The 15,402-nt window shown below is 39.9% G+C and overlaps 1 non-coding gene across 1 annotated transcript; it reads left to right on the forward strand.

Annotated features, from left to right (window-relative positions):
* Positions 1 to 10,552: 10,552 nt before the first annotated feature.
* trnaq-uug (transfer RNA glutamine (anticodon UUG)) lies at positions 10,553 to 10,624 on the forward strand. The gene has a single exon. It is a non-coding gene; the product is annotated as a tRNA-Gln (tRNA).
* Positions 10,625 to 15,402: the final 4,778 nt, after the last annotated feature.

A 15,402-nucleotide genomic window follows, 5' to 3' on the forward strand; every position in this document is an offset into this window, starting at 1 on the left:
TAGTGTGAAAGAGAAGATGGAAAAACGAGAATAAAAAAACATTCTGCCTGTAGCATGACGTACAGCTTGCTCGCGCCTACTGATAGACAAATGATAGTTTAAATTAACTTATAGATAATCTTTAAGTGAATTAAAAGGGTACTTAAATACACATGAAGTAGTATGTATAATCTTTGATTTAGGGTTAGTGATTAACATTTAATGGGATAGTTAAGACTGTGATTTTAAAACGTGCAATGCAAAATTGAACTAACCGAGAGGATATGAAACGATGGGTGTACATGTTTTGAGTTCCAAATTATGGAGGAAAAAAAACCTCAACAAAACGTAAAACCATACAGACGGACTTGGGTGGTAGCCGCCGTTGCCCTAGGTCAAGCGAGGGTGGAAAGGATATGCAGCCGGGGGACTGCCAACTTCTCTGAACAAGACAAGCTCCAAAGTGTAGCCATAACATGCTCACAAAAAATACAGGTGTGACAGAGGACGCCCACAGCAGGACGGACAGCAGGATACAAACAGACCCCTGCTGGACATAAGTATCAACGGACAATGTTCAACACAATCTTTGAAGCTGTCCTTTGTGGTCAACCTGCACACACCTTGTAATGACCTGCTTACGAACTGTGCCCTGACAATTCAATACCGCACAGAAGGAACTTCCTGATGTTGCCTGACAGCACGACATCAGCTGACAAATACTGGGGACGCCTCCCAGGAACGAATGGAGGACGGGGACTGCTCCAACTGTCCTAGCACTGGCTGACTGAGGTGCGTCCGTGTGCCCTGCCACCCAAACCGCCAAAGTGTATGATCACCAATTCGACGACTCATATTAGGAGCCTTTTGACTCTTATATATGGTGGGACTCAAGGTATGGCCGCTCATGTGAACTATCCTTTCAACAATTAACATGGTATAAGATGGATAACTAATGAGCCACATTGTTCCTTTGCTCTCTGTCCTGCCTACGAAACCAAAAATTTAGTTCAAATGATAAAACAGGGCGTAGCTGCCGCTGATTGGACCGATACGCTAATACCACATTTTCAATTATTTCGGTTGTCTGTTAAAAACATAGCTATGGGCTGCAATTTGGACATTCCTGCTGTAGGCTACAAGGAGCTAGCAGCTACACAACAGCTGAGCTAAAATAACATTTAAGCATATCAAATATTTATAGTTGCTTATTACATACACAAAGTCGCAGAGAGACAGAAGTCTGTAGAAAGTATTCAGTAACAAACGTGTCCGCATTATTACACTTTCTACCACAGGAAACATACTGAACAAATACAGCAGTTACTGTCAGACTCTAATCCGGATTACCTTGTCTATCAGAGACATGGTTAAAACCCACAACACCTTTCGTTCTAATTAATGTCCCGGGGGACAAGAATACAGAAAAGACTGATCGAGTGACAAAGGGGGGAGGAATTATGATTTATGAAAGAGAAAACATTAAAAGTAGATCAATTTGAGTATGTTAACATTTAATTTAATTTAATTTTCCTCAGTAATGTATTTCAAGGTAATTGTAGTATACCGACCGACCACAGCTAAAGACATTTTTCTTGATTCATTTTCAGACATCCTCAAACAGCATAGTATGAAATAATTGAACGTCACGGGGGACGTTAAGCTGGACTGGTTAAATAAGACGCGTGGAAAGAAACTTAAGGATATTATAAACGGCTTCTACAATGATACAAAGGATAAGCAGCCCTACTAGAATTACAATTGGATGACAAAAATCAAAGATCATCTGTAAATACACTAATACAAAACCAGAAAGAAGAGTGCTAAAATAAAAATACCTTGGATTAATAAAACAATTTGGATTCTAATAAAGACATCGGGACTCAGCTCTCAAAAGAGCAATTAAAACAGGTCTAAATACAGATCGTATGATTTTAAAAGTTTGGAGGAACAACGTTACAATGTTTATGCAGAAGTCTAAGGCTGACTTTCACTTAGAATTAATCAAAGGTGCAAAAGGGAACATTAGAAAGTTATGGAAAACCAGATACAAACTTACGGAAAGAGAGCAAACAAGAAACAACACTATAACATTAAATATCAATGGCGCTACTATCGCAGACAGTCTGGACATAAGTAATAATTTTAATGAACATTTCATCCAGTCTGTACAAACCCTGAATAAAAAGTCCCTCAAAATCAGTGCAAATAATTGTCATTTATTCAGGATGGACTAATTTTAGAATTAACAAATGAAACAAAGTTAAACAAAATCTTCCCTGCATTATCAGACTCACGATCTAGAGATATATATATGGGTTGGACACTATCTTCCTAAAAACATATAAGGATTGTATTATTGCTCGTATAACAACGATTGATAAATAAATTAATAACGGAAAACACTTTCCCTACCACGTGGAGAAACTGCTACTATGATTCAATCCATAAAGCAGGAAATAAAGAAGACCAGAACATGTACAGACCAATTAGCCTTCTCCACGTTATAACAAAAGGAATAGAAAATTTGAAGTTAAAAAGTGGCTTTGGAGCAATCAAGGCTGCTCACACGGTCACTAAGAGGGGCATTATGTTGACACATCAATTTAATGAGTATTATATTTATCCATGAGAGCATTTTTGTTGTAGATTGTGAGGTATGGCTGTTAAAATCTTGGTTGTTGTTACGAATGATGACAGATGTAAAAAAGAGCATGTATTGTCTTTGTGTGATGATTTAAATAAGGTGTGGTTGTATTGTATATTAAGAATGTGTCCTTGTAGGGGCATTTTATGACTTTTCCTAAATTTGATTACATGCTACAGTATGATTATTTTTTGATTAATTATGAATGTATATATTTATTATGATTAATTAGTGTCATAATTTTATTGCTTGATTTTTGGATCCCTTTAATTTGGGTAGCCAGGGATGCAGATGGAAAGTAGCTATTTAGATATAATCTGGTACAGAACATGTCAAGACTGGGTTCTTGGGTTTTGTTCCTCCGGAAGGCAAAGGAAAATTGGCGCGGGCAAGGCGTGAATTTAAATACATGATTTATTTTTTAACACTAATAAACTACAAAAAAAGGGAAGCAAACAAAAGGCGCGCACAAAGGCGGAAATACAAACTTGACTATGAAACAAAAGACATGCACGTGGGCACAAAAACTATGAACAATAAACAAAAACACTAACTGTGGCATAAATGAACAAAACTTACTTGACAAAGACCTGTGACACGACATGAAGCAGAGTGATGAAATAGTGTGACGACGCCAGGACGAACAACAGAAACAGACAGATTTAAATAGTGACGTGATCAGTGAAAACAGGTGCGTGACTCGAAACGTGAAACAGGTGCGTGACAAGACAGGTGAAAACTAATGGGTGACCATGGAAACCAAACCAAACAAGGAAGTGCAACCAGGAACTAAAAAGAGTCCAAAAAACAAACACATGGCCAAAACAAAAACATGAACAGACATGACAGAACATATCTGTTTCTGAACTTAATGTTTCTGTGCATTGTCCCATCATAGATAGACTAAATTAAATACAACTATTTAGTGAATTATTGAGGCCACAATAATTCACTAGGTGTTGTAAAATATCAAAGTACTATTGCAAAAGCGAACAGTGACCTCAAACATGACCTGTCCTCCGCCTCTGTTCTTGCTGCACTTGACTATCAGCTGCCTTTTCTTTTTCTTGGATGTTTCTGAAACTACTAATACTACTACTACTATTACTATTACTACGACTAACAGGGACAGAGGGGGGAGGTGAGTTTGGATTGGGTCAAGTTTGAGCGTGTTGAGGTTTTATTTAATCGATATGATCAATCCGGTACAAGGATAAAGGAACGTAATGATTTAGATTGACAATTGCAGTGGTTGGCGGAAGCAACCCCAACCTCAAAGGAGAATGCCAATTCAGTAATTAAATGTTTTGTGAATGATCTAATATCCCGACATGGTTTCCCCAAAAAGATTAGGTCAAACAACGGCACCTATTTTAAGAAAACAGGTTATCGTCTTCAGTCACAAGATCAGCACTTCTCAGGACCAGCAGCTTCCTAGGAAGGCGGAAAGACCATGAGACCAAAATGGTATGTTTGCAAAATGTAGAATTTGTGTGCCAGTTCCTCTGTGCAGATTTGAGGATGAAAGCAGCCACTCCAGATTCCCTTGCACTCGCTAAGAGGGGCACGGTCAAAGCCAATCCAGGACCAACACCCGATACCTGACTGAAGGGAACCGAGAGGAGGGACAACACCTTGCCAGCGATGACGAGAACGACTAAGGTTGCCAGCCAATGTGTCCACCGGGACTCCAGCAGCTGTGGAAAGAAGTGTCGGGAGTGCCGAAGCAGCGAGGAGGCCTGGAAGCAAGCCGAGGGCCTGGACCAAAGCCCCACGCCCCATACTCTGCCCCAGCCTTCCCCAAAGCCCCCACAGCTCCAACTCTACCTGAGTTTTCCCCAAAGCGGCCAGCGCGCACATGCCATTGCTCAGTCTGCCCAATGGACTGAACCACACCCCAAGAAGAGACAGAGACAGACTGTTTGAGTGGATCTCTTTCTTCACCAAGGCAGCCAAAAGCCCAACGAGGTGTCGGCAGGCCACCAGCCTGAGGCACCACCGAGCCATCTATACGAGCACTAATCGAACATGGACTCATACGAAATTCAGTTGTGTGTTCAAAATCAATTGGTAATTAACAATATTGGTAACTACATTCATTGCAAATGCCGGAAAAAATATTTTTGCAAATGTCTTACAGTCATAAGTCTATATACATTCATCTATTTATGTTCAATGATGTTCATGATCAAAGTATTTGTTATTCCTTTACTAAATCAAAGGGTAGGCCACTAATTGTGTTCTGTGAGATGGTTTTACTGCAGGCTGGTAACAGCGATCGCTCTGAAGGAGGGTCATAGACGGAATTTTTGCCTCGTATAAAAACATTGAGGTTTTTGCCTCTATCTGTGGTAGAGATTTAACTTAGTGGTCTACATCAGAAATTGTTTTGGTCCAGGGTCTTAAGACCCTGGAAGGAGGGTATGTCGTAGAATTTCTGACCTTTTGACCTATATTTCTTGTCTTTTAAGAATGTCCGCTCATTTTCAATTCTCTTCTATTTTGTGCCATTGAATGGACCAGTTGTGGGACAAAGGTGAATATGGAGTTATGCCAACCTGTCTACAGAATGTTTAGAATTTCCAAATATGACTAAGAGATACAAGGTTGTTTTGGAACAGACAGAACCAAAACAAAACAATCATGACGCACTAGATAAAAAAACAGTGACGCACAAGAGTCATATAAAAAATGGCAGAAGACCGGAACTCGACAGTGATTTTGGCTTGTGTGTGTCTTGTTTGCTCCGGAGTAACATGTGGTCTGTCTGCACGGCCAACTTAATTCAACCTGCACTTCTGATAATGGGTAAATAAATTTGTTGTACTAAACTACTTGTGTTGCCTGCTTAAGCTTCGGACAATCCACTACAGAAAAAAAAAAGTACTTTTGTATTTTGTAACACAGTTGAGACATCGATTTAGAACCTTATGAATCCGAATTAAATACATTTTGGAAATAGGCCATGATATCCAGCCCTATTTCCTACATAGCTAAATACATTGTTAACAATTAACCTATCTTTGGGCAGCAGTGTTGTAATTGGTCCCTTCTGGTTTCATGGTGTAATGGTTAGCACTCAAGACTCCAAATCCAGCGATCCCTTTTCAAATCTCTGGAGAACCTGCTTTTACCAGTTTCTGCATTGTAACTGTATATGCATGAATACAATTATCTCCAAATAGGTTCCACATCTTCAAACAATTATGTGTCTAGCTCAGAGCTATTCAACTGGCATCCCGGGGGGCCAAATTCAGCCATGGAATGACACTAGACCATCCTCTAAGTTTAGTTCAAATCTTTGGAGAGGCGTAACATTTTTGCAGCAAATTCCGAAAAACACTTGAGTGATCCTGTTTCACAATGGAATTTTGGACCCATGAAAACACTGACAAATCCCTGTGTTGCCATCTTAACTTCTTCACCAGATAAACCATGCTGTATTGATGCACCAGGGTGAAATTAACTGCTTTTAGCCTGACTGGTTCCATGGTGTAATGGTGAACGCTCTGGACACTAAATCCAGTAATCTGAGTTTGAATCTCAGTGGAACATGCATTTAACTTTATCTAATTGCAATTATGTTACCTCAAAATATGTTGTGAATCTCCGAACAGTTATCTGTCTAGCTCAGGGGGCGGCAACCCAAAATGTTGAAAGAGCCATATTAGACCAAAAATACGAAAAAACAAATCTGTCTGGAGCCGCAAAAAATTAAAAGCCTAATATACCATATTTTCTAGGGCACACCGGAGTAAGGCGCGCGGCCGATGAGCGGGTCTATTAAGGTCTATTTTCACACAAAAGGCGTACCACATTAAAAGGCGCATTAAAGCCATTGAGCGGCCCTTGTACACACACCATAAAAACACTCGTATGTTGAAGAGTAGATCAAGCTGTGCAGCTTCATAGCTTACTAAAGTCGTACTAAAACATTTGGACAGATTTTTGAGCGTTGTGTGTAATGTTCTATATTCTCAATGGAACATTTAAAGTTTTGGTGTTGTTTACTGGTGTCATCTTGCAGTCTAAACGTGTCTCTTATGTGTGACTGCCATTACTGATCACACTTATCGTTACACCATGTACTAAATAAAATAGTTTTGAGGTCGGTAAGCACACCAGAATTATTCCTTACATTAGGCGCACCAGGTTATAAGGCGCACTGTCGATTTTTGAGAAATGAAAGGATTTTAAGTGCACCCTATAGTCAGAAAAATACCTACTATCTACTATCAAAATGACTTCGGTCGCAGGCTGACACAATTAACTACAAATCCAGGTTGCCGACCTCTGGTCTAGCTCAAGGCTATTCAGCTGGCATCTTGGGAGCCAAATCCGTCCATGGTCCATTTTGTTCAAAACTTGGGAGAGGCGTAACGTTTTTGCAGCAAATTCCTAAAAGCACTTGAGCAGACACTCACTTGGACATTTGTATTTTGCATTACAGTGCTATTTTTTTCAGAAATGTCTATTACAGAGAATGCTGCTTCTCAAAACAAAAATATTAGTAAGGGAGATGTCTGCCCCCGGCCCGGTCCTTAGCTTTCTGTAAATGTGGCCCCTAAAACAACTTGAATAGCCCTGGTTTGGCTGGTGCAAAACGTGAACCTAACAATCAACCAAACCATCGTACTTGGTGGAAACAGGACCCATATTATGGATGTATTACATTATAGCCTGTAATAGATATAGGTCCTCTATGTAACCTTATTTTAATTCAAAACCTTGGAAAGAGCACAGCAACATGTCAAGCTCTGCCCTATACAAAATAGTGTTATACAATTTGGTGATGTGCCGATCAATACTGAAATATTGACACCGCCGATACCAAATAGTTATGCTGTAATGTCGATTCTCAAATCACAATATCGATGCTATTGATACATTTGAAGTCATTAGAAAAGAGATTAAAGACAATGCATCTCAGCTACAACTGGGTTCTATTAACACAGATACGACTATATATACGATGGACACTGCCCTCCAAAATAGTTTCTCTCTCTTTGATGAAATAACATTGGAGGAATTGTTAAAATGTGTAAATGGGACAAAACAAACAACATGTTTACTTGACCCAATTCCTGGGAAACTTATCAAGGAGCTTTTTGTATTATTAGGTCCATCAGTGTTAAATATTATAAACTTATCACTTTCCTCTGGCACTGTTCCCCTAGCATTAAAAAAAGCGGTTATTCATCCTCTACTCAAAAGACCTAACCTCGATCCTGGCCTCATGGTAAACTACCGGCCGGTGTCCCACCTTCCGTTTATCTCGAAAATCCTCGAAAAAATTGTCGCACAGCAGCTAAATGAACACTTAGCGTCTAACAATCTCTGTGAACCTTTTCAATCCGGTTTCAGGGCAAATCACTCTACGGAGACAGCCCTCGCAAAAATGACTAATGATCTATTGCTAACGATGGATTCTGATGCTTCATCTATGTTGCTGCTTCTTGATCTTAGCGCCGCTTTCGATACTGTTGATCATAATATTTTATTAGAGCGTATCAAAACGCGTATTGGGATGTCAGACTTAGCCTTGTCTTGGTTTAACTCTTATCTTACTGACAGGATGCAGTGTGTCTCCCATAACAATGTGACCTCGGACTATGTTAAGGTAACGTGCGGAGTTCCCCAGGGTTCGGTTCTTGGCCCTGCACTCTTTAGTATTTACATGTTGCCGCTAGGTGACATCATACGCAAATACGGTGTTAGCTTTCACTGTTATGCTGATGACACTCAACTCTACATGCCCCTAAAGCTGACCAACACACCGGATTGTAGTCAGCTGGAGGCGTGTCTTAATGAAATTAAACAATGGATGTCCACTAACTTTTTGCAACTCAACGCTAAGAAAACAGAAATGCTGATTATTGGTCCTCCTCAACACCGACATCTATTTAATAATACCACCTTAACATTTGACAACCAAACAATTAAACAAGGCGACTCGGTAAAGAATCTGGGTATTATCTTCGACCCAACTCTCTCGTTTGAGTCACACATTAAGAGTGTTACTAAAACGGCCTTCTTTCATCTCCGTAATATCGCTAAAATTCGTTCCATTTTGTCCACAAGCGATGCTGAGATCATTATCCATGCGTTCGTTACATCTCGTCTCGATTACTGTAACGTTTTATTTTCGGGCCTCCCTATGTCTCGCATTAAAAGATTACAGATGGTACAAAATGCGGCTGCTAGACTTTTGACAAAAACAAGAAAGTTTGATCATATTACGCCTATACTGGCTCACTTGCACTGGCTTCCTGTGCACCTAAGATGTGACTTTAAGGTTTTACTATTTACGTATAAAATACTACACGGTCAAGCTCCTGCCTATCTTGCCGATTGTATTGTACCATATGTCCCGGCAAGAAATCTGCGTTCAAAGAACTCCGGCTTATTAGTGATTCCCAGAGCCCAAAAAAAGTCTGCGGGCTATAGAGCGTTTTCTATTCGGGCTCCAATACTATGGAATGCCCTCCCGGTAAAAGTTAGAGATGCTACCTCAGTAGAAGCATTTAAGTCTCATCTTAAAACTCATTTGTATACTCTAGCCTTTAAATAGACTCCCTTTTTAGACCAGTTGATCTGCCGTTTCTTTTCTTTTCTTTTCTACTCTGCTCCCAAGCCTGTCCATCGGATGGGGACATCTCTACGCTGCTGACCTGTCTCCGCTCGGGATGGTTCCTGCTGGCCCCACTATGGACTGGACTTTCGCTGATGTGTTGGACTTTCACAATATTATGTCAGACCCACTCGACATCCATTGCTTTCGGTCTCCCCTAGAGGGGGGGGGGGGGGGGGGGGGGTTTACCCACATATGCCGTCCTCTCCAAGGTTTCTCATAGTCATTCACATTGACGTCCCACTGGGGTGAGTTTTCCTTGCCCGTATGTGGGCTCTGTACCGAGGATGTCGTTGTGGCTTGTACAGCCCTTTGAGACACTTATTATTTAGGGCAATATAAATAAACATTGATTGATTGATTGATTGAGAATGCATATCATTAACAGAAATGCAATGTACAAAAGTAACTAAACTTGTGAATAAGACAATGTGTCAATGTTGGTTGCTCTTGTTGAGTGCTAGTGAAATGTTAATTATTTTCAAGTTAACATGTTCATGTACCTGGATTGTAAATTAGTTTTTATGCTATGGGTAGTATTTTGTCCTGTTTTTTTCTGTTTTATTAACTTGACTACATTTTTATTAATGTCACTACCTCAATATACTTAAGAGTTTGATATAAATAATAAAAATGTGTCTTGTATTCTTTATTCTATGGGACATGTTATTTGAAATACACAACTTTTTGTGGTGACGTATATGTTTATATTTCTAGTGTATATGTGTTGGAAACACACTCCTTCGTAAAGGATAGTGATATTTTAATAATTAATCAGAATCAGTTTTATTGGCCAAGTATGTTCAACACACATGGAAGTGACTTGGTATAATGTGCTAATAAATTGATCTTTACATAAATTGATGGACACTTCAATTATCTTCATAATACGGATGTGCAATATTGAGAACATTTAAAGCAATGTCCATTCCTTTAGATTGTAAATTGCAATGCACAATATATATAATTGAAATTATACCATTCATAGACAGATACTTGTTTGCCTGTAATAGCCGTATCTCCCAAGAGCAACAACATGAAATTAATTTCTACTGTGTGTTTCACATCCAGTGATCTGAGTTCAAATGTCTGTGCACCCACTTTTACTAGTCTCTGAGCAATTGGAAGGTTAAAATGAGCTGTTGTATATGTAAATTAAGCATTTTTACATTTAGAATTTTCAAGGCTTAGATTTGGATTAGTGCTGTTAGAGGTGTTTCATTTTATCTGGAAGTTGAACGTCATATTTGTTACACACCAGTCCGACCCCAAGTTTAGCAAGTGTGATAGAAAGTGGTTCCATGGTGTAGTGGTTAGCACGCTGGACTTTGAATCCAGCGATCTGAGTTCAAGTCTCGGTGGAACCTATCTTTACCTGTCTGGCTCAGTTTGTTAAGGTGAACCTTTGACCTTATATGTCTATGAATGTTCTCATTCATCCAGGTCACTGTCATCTCAGGGCATTCAAGTGATTGCAACTGCACTGTTCGGTTTGTCTTAGAAAACGTTTCGCTTCTCATCCGAGTAGGCTTCATCACTTTCTGCTCATAGACTTAGATTGTTCAGATCTAGTCTAGCGGTTGGTGCCTAAACCCCAAATATTTATACTCCAAAACCAGGAGGGTGTGCCCGGGCAAGGATGGTTTTGCCCTATCTTTGTGAGAAAAACAACTGTTTTGATGCAAACGAGCAATCCTACTGTCAAAGCCAATGACAGTCGTTGAAGTGTAATTTTCCCTCGTTAGCATTGAGGTATTGTGTGGCAGAATGATTGCTGTGGATCAACCTTTATCAGTCCAAAATAGTCGGAATCCCCATGTAAGCATTCCATTCAGTTGTAAACAAATGGCATTCTGTGACCAGAACGTTTCGAACTCCTGTTATTTGTTGGAGGCTAAATTGCAGAGTCTTTTAGGAATGGTTGAAAGGACAGATTTGTATGTAGTAGATAGGTGGTGTCGCAGAGATGATGGTTTCAGGGATGGTTTTTCAACCTTGACATACACTACCGTTCAAAAGTTTGGGGTCACATTGAAATGTCCTTATTTTCAATGAAGATAACTTTAAACTAGTCTTAACTTTAAAGAGATACACTCTATACATTGCTAATGTGGAAAATGACTATTCTAGCTGCAAATGTCTGGTTTTTGGTGCAATATCTACATAGGTGTATAGGGGCCCATTTTCAGCAACTATCACTCCACTGTTCTTATGGTACAATGTGTTTGCTCATTGGCTCAGAAGGCTAATTGGTGATTAGAAAACCCTTGTGCAATCATGTTCACACATCTGAAAACAGTTTAGCTCGTTACAGAAGCTACAAAACTGACCTTCCTTTGAGCAGATTGAGTTTCTGGAGCATCACATTTGTGGGGTCAATTAAACGCTCAAAATGGCCAGAAAAAGAGAACTTTCATCTGAAACTCGACAGTCTATTCGTGTTCTTAGAAATGAAGGCTATCCCACAAAATTGTTTGGGTGACCCCAAACTTTTGAACGGTAGTGTAGATGGCTTCCCTCACCCCTCTTTCGTACCATCCATCCTCCCTGTCCAGAATCTGTAAATTTTTGTTCTCAAAGAAGTGCTGTTTCTCCCTGAGGTGTCGGTAGACAAGAGTCTTGGCTTGGCCTGAGGAGTTTGCCCGTCTATGCTGTGCCATGCGTCGGCTTAATGGTTGTTTTATTTCCCCAATATACGGTGGCCTAGGATGGACAATTGGACTACAATTCTCACAACAGACTACAACTCTTCCCACAGAAAATATATAATAGTTTGTTCAGCTGCCCAACACTTAATATTTAACTTGGTATCTACTGTACCTATTTTAAACAGCTTTGAAGGTCTCAAATATTCAAGATGTTAAATTGAGTCAGCCTATTCTAAAGGGCTTATTGTATTTTTTCCAAATATCATTACATGACATATCTTTTTCTAAAAAATTTAAAAATCAATCATCCATTTCCAAACACATGCATCATTTGCATTGCTAGTACAATTTGTATCTACTATTGCATAAAACCGTTTAACTATTTAAAAAAAAAAAAATTGTATCCTAATTAAAAAAATTATATTCCAGTTTGTGGCGATTATAAGGCATATTTTCAGAGGATACGCATGTTTACAGCATGTTTTAAAGAGATATAATTTAAAAAATCACTTCTGGGTAGGGATGATGTTCGAAACCGGTTGTCTCGGTTGTTCGATAAGAAAAGAACCGTTCGATAAGAAAAGAACCAATTCCATGGACTCTAATCCCTTTTATTTATTTATTTATTTTTTATTTTCATTTTATTTTTTTGTCCTGTCCAGCTTCTCAGGCAAATCATATAGTTGATGTAGATGCCCACATAGGCTGTTCAGATTTACTTTACAAAAGAGAAGTGTAGGATACTTCTCTTGTTGCCTTATTTGTATTTGACTTTATTAAATGTATTTATATTATCATTTGATGCAGCTGGGCTGGAGCAGGAGGGGATAGAAAGAGAAAAAAAGGAAGACAGAGGGGGGAATTGTGGGGACAGGAGGGGGATTAGACAGAGAGACAAAAACAACAACAGCAAACACAACAACAACAATAAAGCAACATCAGCAAATACGACATGTACAAATATGATGGTAAAAGTGATAGCAAAGAAGCAATTAGCGAAATAAAAAAATAATACAGAAATGACAATGAGCATTATTACACTACAAATGGAGCAATACAAATACCAATACAAATAGCGGTATTGATAATGAATAATACCAATAATTTACCTCTATTATCAACAAAACAGTTGTTCAAATGCAACAATAAGTATACGTAATGATAACTACATATACAAAAGAATGCAGAAAAATGGAGGGGAGGAAAGATAAGCAACCTATATTAACCTTGTAAATTGTTATAGTAAATATAGGTTAAGCTTTGTCAGTGTGCCATGTGTTGCCCAGTTTCCCCTAGAGCATGTGTGTCAAACTCTGGCCCGCGGGCCAAATTTCACCCGCCGTGTAATTTCATTTGGCCCTTGAGGCAATATCAAATTAACATTAGAGCTGGCCCGCCGGTATTATACCGCTAATACTCATACTTGCCAACCCTCCCGATTTTCAGTGCCCCTCTCAAAAGTCTCCCGGGGCAACCATTCTCCCGACAACAATATTGGGGGCGTGCCTTAAAGGCACTGCCTTTAGCGTCCTCTACAACCTGTCGTCACGTCTGCTTTTCCTCCATACAAACAGCGTGCCGGCCCCTGTCACATGATATATGCGGCTTCTACACACACATAAGTGAATGCAATGCATACTTTTTTTAAATGTATTTATTTTATTTTTTTATTTTTATTTTTTTTATTTTTTTTATAACGTCCTGCACAGCTTCTCAGGCAAATCATATAGTTGATGTAGATGCCCATATCGGCTGTTCAGATTTACTTTACAAAAGAGAAGTGTAGGATACTTCTCTTGTTGCCTTATTTGTATTTTGACTTTATGAAATGTATTTATATTATCATTTGGTGCAGCCGGGCCGGAGCAGGAGGGGATAGAAAGAGAAAAAAAGGAAGACAGAGGGGGGAATTGTGGGGACAAGAGGGGGATTAGACAGAGAGACAAAAACAACAACAGCAAACACAACAACAACAACAACAACAGAGCAACATCAGCAAATACGACATGTACAAATATGATGGTAAAAGTAATAGCAAATAAGCAGTTAGCGAAAATAAAAAATAATACAGAAATGACAGTGAGCATTATTACACTAAAAATGGAGCAATATGAATACCAATAGAAATAGTGCTATTGATAATAAACAATACCAATACTTTACCTTTATTATCAACAATACAATTGTTCAAATGCAACAATACATATACGTAATGATAACTTGAGATACGAAAGAATGCAGAAAAATGGAGGGGAAGAGAGAGAAGCAACCTACATTAACCTTGTAGATTGTTATAGTAACAATAGGTTAAGCTTTGTCAGTGTGCCATGTGTTATACCCAGTTTACCCTAGGGCAACAACGTTAATATATGTTTGATGAAACGTGATTATGTGCATGAGTGTATGTGTGCATATGTACTTGTATATGTACAGTATGTGTATATGTGTGCTTGTACAGTGAATGTATATGTACAGTATGTGTATACAGTATGTGTGTTTGTACAGTGAATGTATATGTACAGTATGTGTATATGTGTGTTTGTACAGTGAATGTATATGTACAGTATATGTATGTGTGTGTTTGTACAGTGAATGTATATGTACCGTATGTGTATGTGTGTGTTTGTACAGTGAGTGTAAATGTACAGTATGTGTATATGTATGTTTTTACAGTGAATGTATATGTACAGTATGTGTATACAGTATGTTTGTATAATGAGCGTGCGTGTGGATGTACGAACTTTGAGTGTGTAAATATGTACTGTATTTGTATATGTATGTGGGAGCGTAGGTACCTATGTACCTATGAAGAACTTTTGACAAATGTTGCAGATAAACGGTCGGTTTTCTGAGTGCGTGACACTGTGTTGGATGAGGTGACCCCGCTTTTTAAACCTCTTCCCGCATGTATGTGAGTATATTTGAATTTGCATGTACAATACATTTGACTCCCAGTGTGTGCGGGAGCCAGAGTACGGCCCCAGCCTCCCCGAGAGCCCATCCCACAAACAGTAGGTGTGGTGCCCAGGGAACCATGGACCACCGCCCCCACGCAGCCAAGCCGGACAGCGACAGGAACCCCAAAGCCTGGCCCACCGTTCCGCCCACAAGGGCCAGCAGCAGGCCGCAGACAGACGCACCCGGCAGAGGACAAGGCACGAGAAAAGCAGGGGGAAGCCAGACCCCAAGCCAGCGAGAGACCACACCCCACACGGACAGAAAGGCGGGACGCCCCGCCTGAGGGGCCCGGAGACCCCCGCAACCGGACGGGAAGACCCCCGCCCCACCGGCAACCGGGCCCCCACGAGCCCCCCCACCCCGGAGAGCGCGGCGAGGCCAGCCCACGGCCACCCCACCCAAGCTGTCCGCCACAGGACCACCCAGCACGGGGCCACAGGAACCACCCACCCCACCCGCAGGGACCCCAACGATGGAGATGGAACAACCAGCAACCGCCCCGCCGAATCCGAGGGGAAAATAAATAAATAAATAAATAA

This window comes from Entelurus aequoreus, linkage group LG02, assembly GCF_033978785.1.
Source record: "Entelurus aequoreus isolate RoL-2023_Sb linkage group LG02, RoL_Eaeq_v1.1, whole genome shotgun sequence".
NCBI classification, from domain to species: domain Eukaryota; kingdom Metazoa; phylum Chordata; class Actinopteri; order Syngnathiformes; family Syngnathidae; genus Entelurus; species Entelurus aequoreus.